Source organism: Triturus cristatus, chromosome 11, assembly GCF_964204655.1.
Source record: "Triturus cristatus chromosome 11, aTriCri1.1, whole genome shotgun sequence".
NCBI lineage: Eukaryota > Metazoa > Chordata > Amphibia > Caudata > Salamandridae > Triturus > Triturus cristatus.
In genome coordinates, this window is record NC_140594.1 from 284,939,394 (window position 1) to 284,956,738 (window position 17,345).

Genomic DNA, 17,345 nt, shown 5'->3' on the forward strand with positions numbered 1-17,345 from the left:
ATTAAGGACCAATCACAGTACAAAGACGGCCCTCATCGCTGCCATGAATGACATCAGCAGGGGGTCAGGAACCTTTATCAGTGCCAGCATTCCTGTTTCCAGATGCACTATGTGTCCCAGCTACCCAAAGGCTGCGGAGGAGGGCCTTGTAATTGCCGCCACCTGGTGATTCAGCAAGCGCTATATAGCACGCACGTCGTTCCGCATCGCGGGCATGACACGACGAATACTGGGCCAGGGGCTGTCCTGAGCCCTTCAGCGACAGTAAGAGGTGAAGCATGGTCACCCCCCTTGGCTCGGCACCTAAGGTACAATGCCTCTCTAAACGTTTTGTTCCCCACCCTAGATATTGATGGGGTCAGGTATTGCTATGCTTAGATTTCTTGCCCCCTTAACTCTGCCTGCCGCTTTTGGTGGAGAGCGTAACTCTGAACTTTGCGGGGGCCCACTTTACTTGGTTGGATTTTGCTATTTCATCATGAGGAAAAAAAGTGGAAATATCTAATGTAGTTGTCAAACGTCCTAAAAATAGCAGCACCATCTTATTATTTCTAACCAATGCAATGGGTGCTCTTTGAGGAAATTTGTGCTGAAAAACAGGAGACACAAACTCGCCAGGAGTCAGACCCGTCATTGAAAAAAGGGATCTTTCAACTTCGACTGGTACATTTAAGGAGCCCTCTCATATGGGGATCCACCAGGGACCACAGGAAATACAGATCATAGTTGCTCCCCCATCAAAACGGACTCTGGCTTCTACCTTAAAACAATCGACTAGGGGAATCGGAGGGGGTTACTGGGGGGCCGAGGCTTAAGACACAAAAGGGCTCGCCTTCTTATGCCGGCTCCAATACAGAGGGTCAAAAAGGGGTAAAATTAACTCGGTCCCAGAGAACTGCTTGACACAGGATATATTAAGTAAATTGGAACTGAAAATCTCCTCTGCATATGAGACTAACACAAAGAATTGATAATGTGAAGGAAATAGGGGATCTGGGGAATTCTTTGGGTCTTCTTCAGATGCAGTCTGATGGAATCTTGAGCAGAACTCGTCCTGATAACCCACCGCCACGTTCATGACGTTCCTGCTAGCAAAGTGTCTTTCAATGGATCTTACTGCCCCAGAATTCTTGTCATGTTATATTAAAACATTTGTACAGCGCGTAGCTGCCCCAGTAACGGGGCATTCCAGCCCTAGACCTAAAGGAGTGCACTGCAAAAAGCGACCTATTAGGAGAAATAACCTGAAAAGAGCGGCCAAAGAGACAGATGAAGAACAAGGCTAAAGCAGGTCCGCCTATGTCAATCTTTTGAAGGCGACGGAGCAAACATTTATGGGACACATTGTCAAAAGTGACACTTAAGTCAAGCAAGATCAAGGCCGAAGACCTGCCTTCGTCTAAAATGCAGCGGAGTTGCTCAGTAAACGCAAGGAGAGCCAATTCCGTACTGTGTAATGGCCTCAAACCGTTCTGAGATGTCCAGAATCTGATTATCTTCTAAAATCTTTGTTAAAATAACATCGACATATGTCTGTTACCTTGGCAAGAAAAGGCAGAAGAGAGATAGAGCAGAAATTCTCAGGTTTGGAACCATCCATGGCAGGTTTTTTCAAAAGGGGGATAATCTTGGCATGCTTCCAGGGACCTGGTACGAATGCCGATGACAAGGAGAGATTAATCAGTTCCGAGCAAAGTGGGAGGAGACAATCTTGGAGTCTGAAAAACATGTATGGTTTAAGAGGATCGGCAGGTGAGCCCAATTTGACTTTGTTGAATCAAGTACGTAGCTCATTGAGATGTACCTGGGGTAGAAGGTAGAGCAAGGGCGGGGTAGTACTGGAGTGATTCTCAGGACTGAAATCAGTAATGTTAGAGGCAAATTTAGAATAGATGGCTTCTATTTGGCCAGTAAAGTACTTCACCAGCTTCTCGCAGTGGTCATTAGATGCATTGGTGGAGTCTAAAGCAAGCACAGGTTTGGTAAGGTTATTTAGGAGGGAAAAAAAACTATTTCCGGGTTATTGCTGCACTATATTTTATTCTTAAAGTACTCAGCCCTAGATTTCCAGATCAACTTGTGGTAGGACTTGATTGCAGTTATATACAGAATTTTTGGGGGAGGATCATAGGAACCATAGAAATACTTTCTAGCCTAAATCAAGGGTTCATTAAACCATAGGACGGCATGCTCTTTCCTACTAAGAACTGACCTAGCAGTGATAAGATTATCTAGGACAGAAATTAGCCAAGAATTTAGGGTATTGTTAGCATCCTCTACATTAACGGCTAGCTAAGGGTGACGTTTCTGAAGAAAATCTTCACATTTGTTTAGATCAGGTTTATGCCAAGGGCGCTTGAGAGCAGAATCATGACCAAGGGTCAATTTTTGGCATTCCAGGCAGATGGACATAGCGGTCAATAAGTGATCCATCCATGACATAGGGAGGGGTGTTAATAACTTAATAAAACTTAGATTTGGAAAAAAAACATATCAAGGAGGTGGCCAGCTGAATGCGTAGGATCAGCAACTAGTTGTCTCAGCTGACTTGCAGTGTGGTCTAGAAAACTGGCGATATCGCCATCCTGATTAGCTTCCAAATGGAGGTTATGATTGCCTAGAATATGGAAGTTAGCTAACTTAAATGTAAGTGAGGCAGTCAGATTGATCAATGCCTCCCTAAAGGCATTTTCACAGTCTGGGATGGCGCCGAGGGTCATGCTACACGTGTAGTTATCTATATAAATTTAGCATAACGCCATCGTCTCTGCCGCTGGCTCTATTAAAGTTCTTCAGGTAGTAACCTGGTGGAAGAGAGAGGGCTGGTTCAACCATGTAGTACTGGATCAGCCAGGTCTCCGCCAGGAACAGAATATATTGTGTGGTCGTGAATGAGGTCAAAGACCTCTGCATGGTGTTTAACCATAGAGCAGCAGTTAATACTAAGATATGTATATTCTATCGCCTGTGGAAGGGGGACAGTTTAGTTGAGAACTCCGCAGAGACTTTTAAAATGACACGTCCGGACTGTGGACAGGCCGCTGATGGAGTGAAACGTGTCTTCTCATGTCCAGCACTTTCCAGCATTTTCTTCAGCTTCGGGGCTCGTGAGCTCCTCGCCGACGATTGCCTGTGGTCGGTGCAGGAGAAAGAGAGACTGCTTTTTGACGCGGTGGGATAGCTCGCTGGCTGCTGCTGGGTCTGGCACTGAGTGGCGCCCGTCATCTTGAGACATGCCAAGAAGCTGCTGAACAGATCGCAGACAACCGGAGGGTCCCGGGGACTGCCCCCCCCCCCCTCCATTATCCGGGGGAGACGGGCCCGGGCTACTGCAGACACCAACCTCGGTGGCTGTCCTGAATCCACCGCTCCGAGGCCCTGCTATCTGCGTCACCATCGCTTGCTACGGTGGAGGTCGCCACTGGTGTGTGCCTGTCTCCCGACCCTGACGAGGGTTCCATTCGGCTTTCTGCCACGGCCCCCAGAGACAATTACGGGTGAGGCAGCCCAGCAGGTTGCACACGGCCCTGTGGCTGCCCTGGGCCCACCGAGCTGCTGCCTGGAGGTGGCAGCCTTGTCTATGCCGGCGGCCCCACCTACATTTGCTGCCCCGATGCAGGTCCCTGGTCCGGGCCCTATTGAGGCGACACTGACTGCAGTTGAGGGGCCTGCACCCGAGCCCCTGAAAGACACACTGACTGTCCAGGGGCACCTTCTGCTGCCTGGGCTGGTTGGCCCTGCTATCACAATTTCTACGCCTGGCCCCCGGGGGACTCCGGTAAAGTTGGGAAGTGCAGGACACGCTTTGGGACACCGTCCCTTGACCCATGGCCAGCGGGATTTCGACTGCCTAACTAACATAAGGGGCATTCGGCTGTGAGGTCGCGCAGCGGGATCTGGTTCCCCATTCCCCGCCCCTGTGCTGGAGCCATGTCCTCGTGCCTGTGGCCCTGTTGGACTCTGGTCTCCTATATTTCTTGGCTACTCTCCGGCTCTGCGAGCCACGACACAAACCAGTCCAGGCCCCTGAAACATTGGTCCTAAGGACCTCCGGCCTCGGCTTGTGGACCCCCTTGACACTCACTGCAGCCTTAACCTGCCATCCTTCGAGGGCTCCTCAGCTACTCCTATTTCTTTTTCTGCCTCTGCTGTCGCCCTTGGGCTAAAGAAGATTGTTCGGTGAAAGACATGCTCATTAAGCAGTCCGTCCCTACCACAATGGATGTCTCTGGAGCCACCTGAAGCCCGTCGCTCCAGATTGAGGAGGACGGAGGGAATGCACAGGTTATCAGGTTGTTTATGGACACATTGTTCTCATCCCTGCGAGAAGATTTAAAATCGATCAAGAACGACCTGGCACATGACCTACAAGGGGTAAGGAGGGAGCTATCTGAGATGGGGGCTAGAGTAGACACCTTGGAGAACCACAAGATCACCAGGGACAAGGAGATCGAGCTGCTCAGACAAGAACTCATACGCCTCACAGACCAGCAGATAGACATGCAATCACACACAGAGGATCTTGAAAATAGATCGAGACGTAACAAAATTCGTATCCGGAATACTCCAAGAGCTGCAGAGGCAGGTAATATGGAGGAGTATATGTCTGAACTCTTCTCGCAGATCCTAGGGAATGCAAAGGCCTCGGACATTAAACTAGACAGTCTACCGGGTGGCCCACCCAGAGCTGCTCATTTGCACCCGCCTGCTTCCCCCCGAAAGAGCGAATCCTCCGAAAGGCAAAAGACACTAATCCAGTTCAGTTCCGGGAACAGCCACTTCAGATTTATCAGGATCTTTCAGCGATCACTTTGCAGAAGAGGAGGGAATTCGGTCCGGAGACTGCCTACCTCAGAGAACATAACACCTCCTATGCTTGGGGACATCCCTTCCGATTGATATTTGGGTGGGAAGAGAAAACCCACCAAATTGGCTCCCTTAAAGAAGCCAATACACTTCACCAGATGGATCTTTCCGAAAGCTCTGAAGGGAACAAGTCGGGTGCAGGATCTGGGTCTGGTGGGCATGCGAGATGGAGGAGGAGACTGGGGGCAGAGGGCCCACCAAGCCTGACTCAGCTACAATAGCCCTGGAAAGAAAGGCAGTGTTGGAGAGGCTGGTTCGGGACTCATCGCAAGCCCCACGGATGAAGAATCTGATCTTAAATTAGAACGACCAATGAAGCACATATAGAGTCCACGGAGGTCTCGGAGGAGCGGGACTCCTCATGTGAAGGACCTTGGCCACTTTGGACCCCATTCCTTTGTCTTACTCCAAGAGTGGTGGGAATCGTTTCTCTAGACCCACCTCTCCCAGGGACTTGTTTATGTTAGTTCAGTACCAATTCACATTATTGCGATGGGTGAAAGCCTTAGAAACAGCAGTGGCCAACCCATGCCAGTCCCTTCACTGTTGGGAAGTCGTTCACATAGTCGTTCACAACACTGACCAACAAGGTAGTGGGGATATGCCCAACAACTTAGGACGACCGCATTGTGTCCCTGGGTGATTCTCTGAAGGTGCTTTCCCTTAATGTGAAGGGACTAAACAACCCAGTTAAAAGAAGGGCCGTCTTATCTTACCTTGAGAATTTTGCGGCTGATATCGGCCTCCTGCAGGAGACTCACCTTCTTGCGAGGGACTCTCACCACCTCAAATGTAGAGCAATCCCTCACCAGTGCTTCTCCTCGACGGGACGCAAGGCAGCAGGGGTGGCAATACTCTTTCCGCAAAGCTTTTGGGGTACACTTGACCCCAAACTTGTTGAATACAAAGGTCGCCTTGTGGTGTACCAGATACAGCTGGGGACACAAAATTACGTTGAGCTCTTTGAATGCACCAAACAAAGGGCAAGAGCATTTACTTTGGACGGCTATAGGGGAGACACTCACATCCCAGGACCGTTTAGTCTTAATTGGAGGAGACTTCAATGTTATCTTTAATAACTCATTGGACCGTTCTAGTGCCAGAGGAGGAGGGGCGGGTGCAATGTTTGAGGAGCGGAGAGATTGGCTGAGAGAGGTGGGACTGGTCGATATGTGGAAGACCTCACATCCCCAAACACGAGACTACACATTCTTCTTGCATGCTTAAAAGACCGATGCCCGCCTGAACTACTACTTAGGAACACACGACTTACAACAACTCGCATGATTGGTTGAGATCGAACCTAGATCCCTCTAGGATGGAGACTTAGGGAAACCCTTTTACAAAAACCGACAGTCGTAGCGCAGACTCAGAAGGCAATACAAGATTATATCCAGGTCAATTATACCCCCGTCATGTCGATAGCTATCTTATGGGACGCCTTAAAGGCAGTCATTAGAGGGGAAATCATAGCAATCTCGGCTGCCGAAAATCGTCACAGTGAAATTAAAAGGGACGAACTCCGAAGAAAGGTTAGAGAACTAGAGCATATGTACAACGTACTGGGCTCCCCAGAAAATGGCGTCAATTAGAGACCGCACAGAAAGAATTGGCAAGCTTAGATCTAGATAGGGTCGAGTACTCCTTACTCCGGTTAAAGCACTCCTTTTACGTCAATGAGAATAAATGTGCGAGGCTTTTGGCGACCAAACTCCAAGCCCAGAGACAGTCAGCTAAGGTGGATGAGTTCCTATCAGAAGATGGAAAGGCGATAAAAGAAGACGCCCAGATTGCAGCACAATTTAGGGAATACTATGCGTCCTTATACACAAATCGGGCTATTACCCCGGATGCCCCCTCTCAATATCTGAGCCAAGCAGGGACCATTCGTTAAATGGAGGCTCAGGAAGCGTCTTTGGAAGACCCATTTCACATTGAGAAGGTTATCACGGCTATCTCCAGACAGAACCCCCTGAAGGCCCCTGGCCCAGACAGCTTCTCGTCTGGGTTTTATAAATCCCTCTGTCCTGAGTTGGCCCCAATTCTCACCCGCCTCTTCAATGATATCAGGAATATGTCCCACCTTCCACCATCTATGCAGAAAGTGGCAATTGTGCTCATACCTAAGGCCGGAAAAGATAATCGGTAATGCGCCAACTACTGCCCCATAACCATCAACACGAATGTGAAATTATTCACGGGTATTCTGGCAGCTAGGCTAAATCCTCTTAAGCCCAGATCAAGCGGGGTTTGTGCCTCAGAGACAATGTGCAGATAACACAAAGCACCTACTGCACATCATTGATAAGGCCAACCGCAGGAAAGGGGTTGGCATGCTGGTCGTGGTCGATGCTGAGAAAGCATTTGACCGAGTGCACTGGCCATTCATGAGCCCAACATTAGAGCACTTCGGATTTGGATAACGTTTTAAAGCATGGGTTCTGAGTGGATACAGGTCCCCCACGGCTGCGGTGATAATAAATGGGCAAGCCTAGACGGGGTACAGGGAAGGGCTGCCCCCGCACCCCTCCCTTTTTGCCTTATACATTGAACCCTTTGCACAGCTGGTGATGGATCACCCTGGCATTAAGGGAATACCTTTTGGGGGAGAGGAACATCAGATCAGCCTGTATGCCGACGATATAATGGTCATGTTAGATGACCCCCAAGAGAGTCTACCTCCCTTCTTGAGGGAGATGTGGGACTTTGGAACGGCCTCTGGGTTCCGAATGAATGTCCATAAGTCTCAAGCTCTGAATTGCTCTGTCCCACAGGAAGCAATAGAGAACTTGCAACGCAAATGTGCAGTAGGCTGGGCGGCAGGGTCTATTCCCTATTTAGGTATCCAACTCTGCTCTACCCTGGAACGTACTAATGAGGTAAATTATCGTGAAATGGCTGGAAGGGTGTGCGCTGACCTAGAGCGATGAAGACACTACCCACTTTCGATGTTAGGCCGCATCACGGCCCTAAAAATGACTGCCCTTTGAGAATACTCTTCCTTTTTCAGGCCCTACCCCTCACTCCCCCTACGGGTAAAATATCCACTATGAAGGCAGCCTTTCAATGCTTCGTTTGGGCGGGTTGGAGACCCAGGATGAATAGGGAGCGCTCCCAGCTCCCTGTGACGGAGGGCAGATTGGAGATGCCTTGTCTTCTCAGGTATTTCCAAGCAGCACAGCTGCGATATCTTGATGAATGATCCAGGACAGAGTCCGAGAAACACTGGCTCTTCATGGATACGGCCCTTGCCGGGATCTCACTAGAAAAAGTCCAGTTTCTACATCGTAAGCACCGGGCACCCAGTCTTTATATATCTCCCAAGTCACTTGCTCCCTTCTGAGGGTGTGGGACGGTTACACGGGTAGAGGGCAACTTACCACTTATCCATCTCCTCTGACGCCAGTTGTTGACAATTCGGAATTCACTCCAGGGTCAGGTCTGTCCTTTCGCACTTGGAGGGGGCAGCCTGTAAGGCAGCGGGGCACTTCTTCGACCTGGAGGGCCCTATACTCTTCGATGTCCTTAAAAAGTACTACGCCATCCCAGAAGATGAACGCTTTAGATAGTCAGATTTGACATTGGTTACTACACCTTACGAGACAAGGAGTGGAAAGGACATTAACCCCTTATGAGAAGTGGTTCGTAAGTAAACACTCCGATAAACGCCTCCTGTCAGAGTTATAGGTCCTCTTGCATCCCACGCAACCAGCTGACAAAAGCCCTGCCCAACGTTGTTGGGAAACAGAACTGGGGCGACAGCTGTCACAAGAGGAGTGGGCAGACATCTATCACAGGGCTCGATCGACAGCCAACATAGCAGGCAAAGAGACAGCCATGAAAATTATGTCTTACTGGTATCTCACCCCAGTGTGGCTCCTTCGGGGTAACCAGACTCGCAGTAGTGAATGCTGGCAGCAATGCGGGGAGAAGGGCACTCTTACACACATTCTCTGGGAAAGCACCAAAATAACACCATTCTAGGAGTCTGTCCTAAACGACAGACACCCATTTTTCTACACAGCGGCCTAGGTTCCCGTGTATGCATTGCTAGGCCTCCGCAACTCAACGTTTACCCTATCTTCCCATAGAGGGTGACAAATAGGGATAGCGCTGTGCGCTGCTTATCAGACCATCCTCTCAAAGTGGAGAACGACTAATTTACCGACTCACCTGGGGTGGTTGCACAGGCTGTGGGGAATCCTGGGGATGGAGAGACTCACTTAAACACTCTCCGATCAAGGGGATAAGTTTAGCACTACTTGGGCCCCTTCTTAGCATTACTCTCCCAAGAGTTTAGAGAGCTGACATGCCCCTGATACCTACAGATATTGCGACTCATGGTCACACCACAGACCGGACAGGATGATGGCTCACAAGGTATCACATAGGCCCAATCGGGACATAGCTAAATGATAAATGAATGGTACGTGGTGGGTGGGGGGAGTTGGGGGAAGGGCTACATGTTGTTTGTGGTTTTAAAAATAAGTCATGCCTTTGATGTTGCTCTCGGTTTCCTTGCAAATACTGACATGTACGATGTAATGCTATGAAGGTATGAAATAATATTTAAAAAAATAGATTTAAACCATAAAATGACACGTCCTACAGTAAGAAGATTACCTATATGGGTTCCAACCATGCTCATTACAAGGAGCAGGAGAGAATGTAAGTCCATAGAGTTCCATCGAAGAATAAACCAACCTGTGGGAATCATGAAAGGCAGAGTGCCCGTCTCCTGGCGACATCCAGGCATGGATGGGCGCAGACGGGCTTGCCTTAAGTGCACCTTTGCACCGCCACTTTGCGCATCTGCAAAATGGACTGCATGAAATACCCAGGGGGCTCAAACAGGCTCCTTACGAGCTAGCCTCGGTTTGTCTACCCTAGACCAATCAGAGTGCAGCAGTGGCGTCAGAACAGAAACGGAGAGGCAGCGCGCGGCAAACCCCCCTTAAAGTGCTTAGTGAAAGGTTAAAATGATTTGTTTTTTGTTAAACACACAAAAGAAGCAACAGTTTAAAAGTGATAGCACACAATTAGCAGCAGCAGTTATTAAACGTTCTTCCAACATCTGAGGCTCTTTTAGGACTGGGTAACTTGAGCACCTCAGGAAATAATTTGCCTAACCCCTTGGTCTGCTTACCAACCCTACACCCAGCCCCACCAGCACCGACTAGGGTTAATAACTTGGATGTAGGGAAAAGAACTAAGGTAGTTACCTTGGGAGGGAGGGGCTACGTTCCAAACCGGGGTCCCAATCTATTTTTGAGCAATCGTTTTGAATTCTTTTTTTTTTTATCAATCTGTTTATTCAACATATAAGGAAACTGGTCATGTTATACAGGTCCGATTGGCTACCTTACAAGGTATACTGGCATCAGTGTAAACATACGTCGGTACATAACGTTTTGAATTCTTGAACGTGCTAAATGAGCTCGATTGACTGAGGTGGGAAACCAAGACAACTGAATAGTCTAGAGTGTTAATTTCCCCAGGACGTGACTGAGGGGAAGAGGGGGGGGGGGGGGGGGGGGGTAACCAGCAGAGCAGATTCTACCAGTGTGACTGCTCCTCATAGAGAGCTTCAGGTACAAAACTGGAACACTGCAGGAGTACAAGGGAAATTTGGCAACCCTGCCTGGCCTGAGTTACTGATGCATACAATATTATTTGTTTTCAATAGACATGGGGCACCTAAGGGAGCCTACATATAGAGGAATATACCACCTTCCCCAAGAATGCTGCTCCATCCCCTAGCAGGCGGGCCAGGGTGGGCATTGCCATGATTATCAAATTGAAGTTGGATTGCACATGGAAGGGGTCACCACATATTGGTCCCACTTTCTTGGAGCCCTCATACCTTTTGATAATAAATTAAGGATTTTAGTTGTCAATGTATATAATGCCCTTCATGGTAAACAGACCCATGATATGCTGTCAGCTCTGAGAGCATTTTACAGAGCTTGATTTCTCTTCTTAAGTCACCTCCCAATGAATTTGTTTGTTACAATCTGTAAAATTTTAAATTTTTTAAATGAATTTGTATTAGGATGAGAGTTAAAAAATTGTATATCCATAAATGTAATCCTATCGTTTTTAATCATCATTTTATTTGTTGTTCTCAGTAGAGAACTAAATCAAATATATAAGAATTTGAAATTTGAATTTGAGAGCATTTTTAAAATACTTTTACACCACTTGCCCTCAATCAATCAATCAATCAATCAATCATTTGTAAAGAGCACTACATACCCGCGAGGGTCTCAAGGCACGGGGGGTGGGGGGGGGGGGGGGGGGGGGGAGGGAGAGGGGGCCGCTACTGATCGAACAGCCAGGTCTTGAGTATCCTCCTGAAGGTCAGCTGGTCTTGGGTCTGTCGTAGGCTCAGTGGGAGGGTGTTCCATGTCTTGGCGGCGAGGTGGGAGAAGGATCTCCCGCTGGTGGTTGTTCTTCGGATGCGCGGGACGGTGGCGAGTAAGAGGTCGGCGGAGCGGAGCTGGCGGTTGGGGATGTAGAAGGAGAGCCGTCTGTTGAGGTAGGCTGGGCCGGTCTTGTGGAGTGTTGTGTGTGTGGATGAGGAGCTTTAAGGATATACTCTTGTTGACGGGGAGCCAGTGCAGGTTTCTCAAGTGGGGAGTGATGTGGCCGTGTCGTGGTACGTTGAGGATCAGCCGTGCAGAGGCGTTTTGGATGCGTTGTAGTCGTTTGATGAGCTTGGTCGGGGCTCCCGCATAGAGGGCGTTTCCGTAGTCGAGTCTGCTGCTGACGAGGGCCTGGGTGACTGTCTTTCTTGTTTCTGTCGGGATCCATCTGTAGATCTTGCGGAGCATGAGGAGGGTGTTGAAGCAGGAGGAGGAGACGGTGTTGACTTGCTTGGTCATAGAGAGCGTTGAGTCGAGGATGATTCCCAGGTTGCGTGCGTGGTCGGTGGGTGTCGGGGCTGCCCCCAGTGCCGTAGGCCACCAGGAGTCGTCCCAGGCTGAAGGGTTGGAGCTGAGTATGAGGACCTCCGTCTTGTCAGAGTTCAGCTTCAGATGGCTGATCTTCATCCAGTCGGCGACGGCCTTCATTCCTTCGTGGAGGTTGGCTTTGGTGGTGATGGGGTCCTTGGTGAGGGAGAGGATCAGTTGAGTGTCGTCGGTGTAGGAGATTATGTTGAGGTCGTGCTGTCGGACGACGTGTGCGAGCGGCGCCATGTAAATGTTGAACAGTGTCGGGCTGAGGGAGGATCCCTGGGGCCTTCTGCTGTATACAGCTTTGGTGATTCTGGGAGATCTCAATATCCATCCATGCAGGGATTGTTGTCTATATCTCCCATCTGATTAGGCTAACGATATAGTGAACATATGTCCCAGCAGGAACTGATGAACGATTTGGCTCAGGCCCATAACCCAGTGAACCACGTGAGTTTAAAGGTACTGAATTCTGATGTTGGGCCCCAACTTTGAAAGGCCCTGGTACACGTTCCTACATTGAATAATCAGCAGGTTTAAATGCCTCTCTCATCAGTTTTTTCAGTGGATTTGAACACTGAGTGACCATAACCCACTAAAAAGACAAGGGATACAAACTCTTCTTTTAAAGCACCAGCCAATTTTAGAGCTCAGGGCCTGAGACTTAGGTGGGACAAGGTTATCCCTGAGTTCTTCAAAGCGCATCTGACCACCTCATCAGGGGCGGATACTCCACCATGGCGGAGGGGCGTCGCCCCACTGCTTTCTCGCAGTGCGAGAAGCACAAACACAAAATGTTAACAACTTTTAGCTATTACCATTTTATGTTTGCACTGCAGGTGGGCAGGGCTGCTCTGCTCACCGAGCAGGGGAGGAGTGGTGTGCCCACTCCTGCGTGCGCAAAGACTGTTAGGTCAGCCCTCTCAGGCCGCCTAAATCAGTCATGCGCAATTTGCCCTTCTCTATGCAGGCTGCAGCCTGTATAGAGAACATGCGCTGCCCCAATCAATCACAGCGCTGCTTGCAGCATTGATTGGCTTAGGGGAGGGAACCTGGCTACCTGCTTCCTGTTCCTGTCGGAAGAAGGAGCCGGAAAAACATAGGACCCGGCCTCAAGGTAATTTTTTTTTTTAATTACCCTCACTCCCGCACAACTTCCCCACGCGCAACCTCCCCTGCTACCCCCTCCCCGCATGTAACCTCCCCCATGAACCTCCGGCGCCCGCTCCCCCTACCAACGAGCCATGCCAGCTGCGACTGCATCTCATGTCAATTAGATTTGCAGACCTGCCTGGACGAAGAGGCCACCAGGAGAGTATTTTAAGGGCCTATGACTGGATGTGTCTATATATTAACTCTGCCCTTACTAAGCAGGGGAACGTGGTGACTTTAGGTCCTCAAAGATGGTTCCACAAAAACAGTAGGAGGGCGTGTAAGGTTCTTCTTGTAGCCCTAAAAAACGTAACCAGGGTTAATAACGAAGCAAAGATGCACAGAGACTTTTACAGAGTGGCAATTAGAGAAAGGTAGGCAGAGCTAAAGAATGAACTGTGGGAGGAACGTGTCACAGCTGGTTCACTGAGAGATTTATTTTAGAGGTTTTATATAGCGCTGGCTGTACCAGAAGTATCAGAGTGCTTTACATGAGTATAAAATAGTTACAGTCACAGGAAAAACAAATCAGCAACAATCAACAGCAGTGAATAATAACAGGTTACAAAAGAGAGATGGTTTGTAACTATACAAATACAGGTATAAGATCAGGAGTAATTTACAAATCTAAAAGGAATGATAAGACGAAGGGTTAGGGTTAAGACCCCCAATATTTGTTAAGGAGGTGCACTTTGAGGTCCTTTTTAAAGCTGAGATAAGAAGGGTTGCATCGCAGGTCTCTGGGGGAGGGCATTCCAGGTGCTAAGGGCATTGCCAGAGAAGGAGCGGGATTGGGTGGATTTCTTTTTTAACAGGGGTGGAAGAAGGAGGAGCGAGTTCGTACTTCTCAGAGCTCTGAAGCTGCCCGCTATGCAACGTTTGTTGGCTAGGTAAGGCAGCGTGTTTTGGTGGAGGGCTTTGTGAGTAATGCAAGCATTTTTGTAGGCAGACCTGCCTTTGACAGGGAGCCATTTAAGAGTTTTGAGGACTGGGGAGATGTGGTCGAAACGTTTGCAGTCGGTGAGGAGACTAGCTGCGAGGTTGAGAACAGATTTGAGAGGAGCTAGGTGGATCTTAGGGATTCCGGTGAGGATGGCGTTGCCATAATCAATTCTCGAGAGGACTACTAGTTTAAATTCTTCAGATGGAATAAAGGGCTTGATTTTTTTGAGATGGCGGAGAGTGAAGAGGGCTCCTTTTGCTGAAGTTTTGATGTAAGAATTTAGAGTAAAGCTATTATCAATGGAGATACTAAGAGATTTGACTGAGTTGGACAAGGAGAGAGAGCAGTTAAGGGCATTGAGGTCGGAGATCCAAGTTTGGATGGGGAGAGGGTTGGATTTAGGGGAGAAGAGAATGATTTCAGTTTTTTTAGGCTACAGTTTGAGATGATTTATTTGGAACCAGGATTGAATCTTGGCGAGGGTGTTGTTGAGGTGTAGGATATCGGCGTGGGTTTTGATCTTGTAGTACAGTTGAGTATCATCAGCGTAGAGGTGATAGTTGATTCCTGCTTGTTTGAGGATGAGAGTGAGGGGTTCCATAAAGAGGTTAAAGAGAGATGGCGAGAGAATAGATCCCTGGGGGATTCCTAGGGATACCGAAATGGGCCTAGAAAGACAGTTGTGAATTTTGATTTGCTGTGTTCGATGTTGTAAGTAGGAGACAAGCCATTTGTGTGTGGTTCCATTAAGGCCAAAACGATCTCTGAGAACATTAAGTAGTGCAGAGTGGTTGACTGTATCAGAGAGATCAAGGAGGATGAGTAGACACATCTCGCCATTGTTAAGAGAGTGATGATTTTCATCAACAATATTTAGCATGGCAGTTTCGGTACTACAGCCTTTTCTGAAGCCTGATTGAAGGGGGTCAAGTAGGTTAAAATGTTCAATGTGTTTGTCAAGTTGGAGCAGGACACATTTTTCGAGGGCTTTAGAAAGAAGGGGGAGGTTGGCGATGGGGCGGAGATTATTTAGGTCATTGGGGTCGCATTGGAGTTTTTAATAATGGGCGAGATTTGATCAAGTGAAGAGAGATAGGGACACATCCCATGGCCAGGGAGGTGTTGATGATTGTGGTACAGGATGGTGCAATGATGTGTTTTAGGTCCTGGATAAGGTTTGAGGGTAGGGGGTCTTTGGTGTGGGAGGAAGGCTCAAGTTTAGAGATGATGTTGAGAACTTCACATTCAGTGACCGGGAGGAAAGAATGCCAGGATGCATTATTTTTTAGTAGTGGTTTAGAGTGATTAGGAGTGAGAGGAGAAGCAGTGGGTGGGATTGGGGAGAGGTTCTGGGGGGGTGTAACAGTGGGTGTGTGTGTCGGTGGGGTAAGGAGAGGTGGAGAAGCGGGCAGGTGAGTGGGGGGATCGGGGTATGGAGAGAGCAGTGAAGGGTTTAGAAGTGTCAGGTGAAGGAAGAGGGCTGGTTGGGGTAGGAGTAGAAGGAAAGGATTGGTTAATTTTGGAATTTTTTTCTGCGAAGAAGTGGGCGATTTCATCACATCTAACAGTTGAGGACAACAGGATGGGCGGTGCGGTGGAGGTTTGGTTATGAATGATGTTGAATAGTTCTCTAGGTCTATTTTTGGCCATATCGAGTTGGGTATGGAAGAAGGATGCCTTTTCGTAAAAAATGTGTTTCTTGTATGCTGATCTGGCTTCTCTAAGGAGTGGTAGGTTAGCAGGAGAGGGATGATGTCTCCAGGTTCTTTCCATAAGTCTAAGACAGCGGTCTCCAATCGATCAATAGCGAGCTACCGGTAGCTCGCGTAACCACCATAAGTAGCTCACGCCTTGCATCTAAATTTTGTAGCCTATTATGGTCCTTTATTATTAGGTCTTTTTTCACAGCCGTTGCCTGCCCACACCAAACCAAACTGCTCAGATTGGCCTAACTGAGCTTAGCTGGGGCGGGGCAGGCCAAAGATGATGATGCTGTCCCTGAACTCAACCTCCATGCCACCTGCCTTTCACTGCCGGGCACCGCGCTCTTGATCCTGCAGGACGTGTGCCGGAGCGAAGCAGGGTGTGAGCCTGAGCAGAGCAGCGGGTGAGCCTGAGCAAAGCAGCAGGTGGGCCGGAGTGGAGCAGCTGGTCCTTAGAAAGCCTGCTAGCATGCAGGTGGTGCAAGCAGTATTGAACTGCTACAAACCACGGCACCCGATTTTTTTCTACCTGGCACATTATATTTGAACAGCAGATCTATCGGTAAGCACTGGCCTGGCCAGTAAACCTCTTTATGCTCTGTTCTCCAGACGGTCTGTGTTAATTTAAATATTATTGAGAGTTGATTTTATTCCTTGTTTATGTTATGTGGAATGTACAGTTGGTTAGCTTCAAGATTTTTAAGGTACTTCTGAAAAAGTTTTTGAAATGGTAATTCTTCAGATATTAGGAGGTGGAATGAAATTTAACAGTGGATGCAAACTTGCAGTGTCTTAACTAAACTAGAAATATGCTATTACCAACGGAAAATTGTATTTGATTTTTACATAAAAACCTTTGTGTTGAAAAAAGTTTGAGTGGTCTGTAGTAAAAGAAAGGCCATTGTGTGGCAGAATATTTATTATATCCCTGTTAAGGTGTGGCAGCTAAGATTCAAAACGCAGTGAGTATTTAAAGATTTAGGGTTCAATGTTACCACTGGTTATAGTACTATTGCTCCCGGCAACAAATAACTCGCAAGCTTTGGATTTCTTCCCTCCCCCCGCCCATGTCGCTTGGCCTTTTCGTAAGTTCATAAGAGGTGCTAGCTGCGCTAGCAATATAGTGCTTTATAGTGCCTGGGTTGTCGTTTCTTGACAGTGCTACTTTTAAGCAGTCCCTCACCCTTTTGCACATGGGACACTACTGTGACATACCCTGCTTGTCTTCACCAATTTTAGGATCGTAGGTGCATCTGGGCCATTGCTGACCATTGATTTGAGTGGGAATGTGGCCACACAGTTCATTTGTGGTTCTAGGTCTCATTGTAGGAGACACAGGCTCAGACTACCTGGTATTTTAATTTTACAGAACACACCCAAAAGTACTGGCATCAACCTTCGGATTACCTATAATGAAGTTAGGCTTCATGCTTTATTATAAATTGGTTGAAGCCTTGTACTGTAAACGTGCTGCGGCCGTTGGTATGCTACGGGCACTTGATGGACTGGGTCTTGTTTGTAGCCAAGTCTGAGCCCGCCGTGTCCCATCTATTCCCGAACTATGAATGCTAAATATATTATGCTAACTACATTTCAGCTGGTTTACGAGTGAAAGAGGCCCAAAGGATGCCTTTAATGTAGCAACATTGCCTGACAGTTTGGAAACATCCAAATGATGACTAACAGACAAAATCGAAAATTTGTCTCCCCGCTTTCCAGCTCTAG

The 17,345-nt window shown here is 48.2% G+C and overlaps 1 protein-coding gene across 8 annotated transcripts in view; it reads right to left on the bottom strand.

Moving 5' to 3' along the window:
- Nucleotides 1-17,345, bottom strand: part of MTMR3 (myotubularin related protein 3) — a 1,575,327-nt gene that overhangs the window by 540,151 nt on the left and 1,017,831 nt on the right. The window lies entirely within an intron of this gene.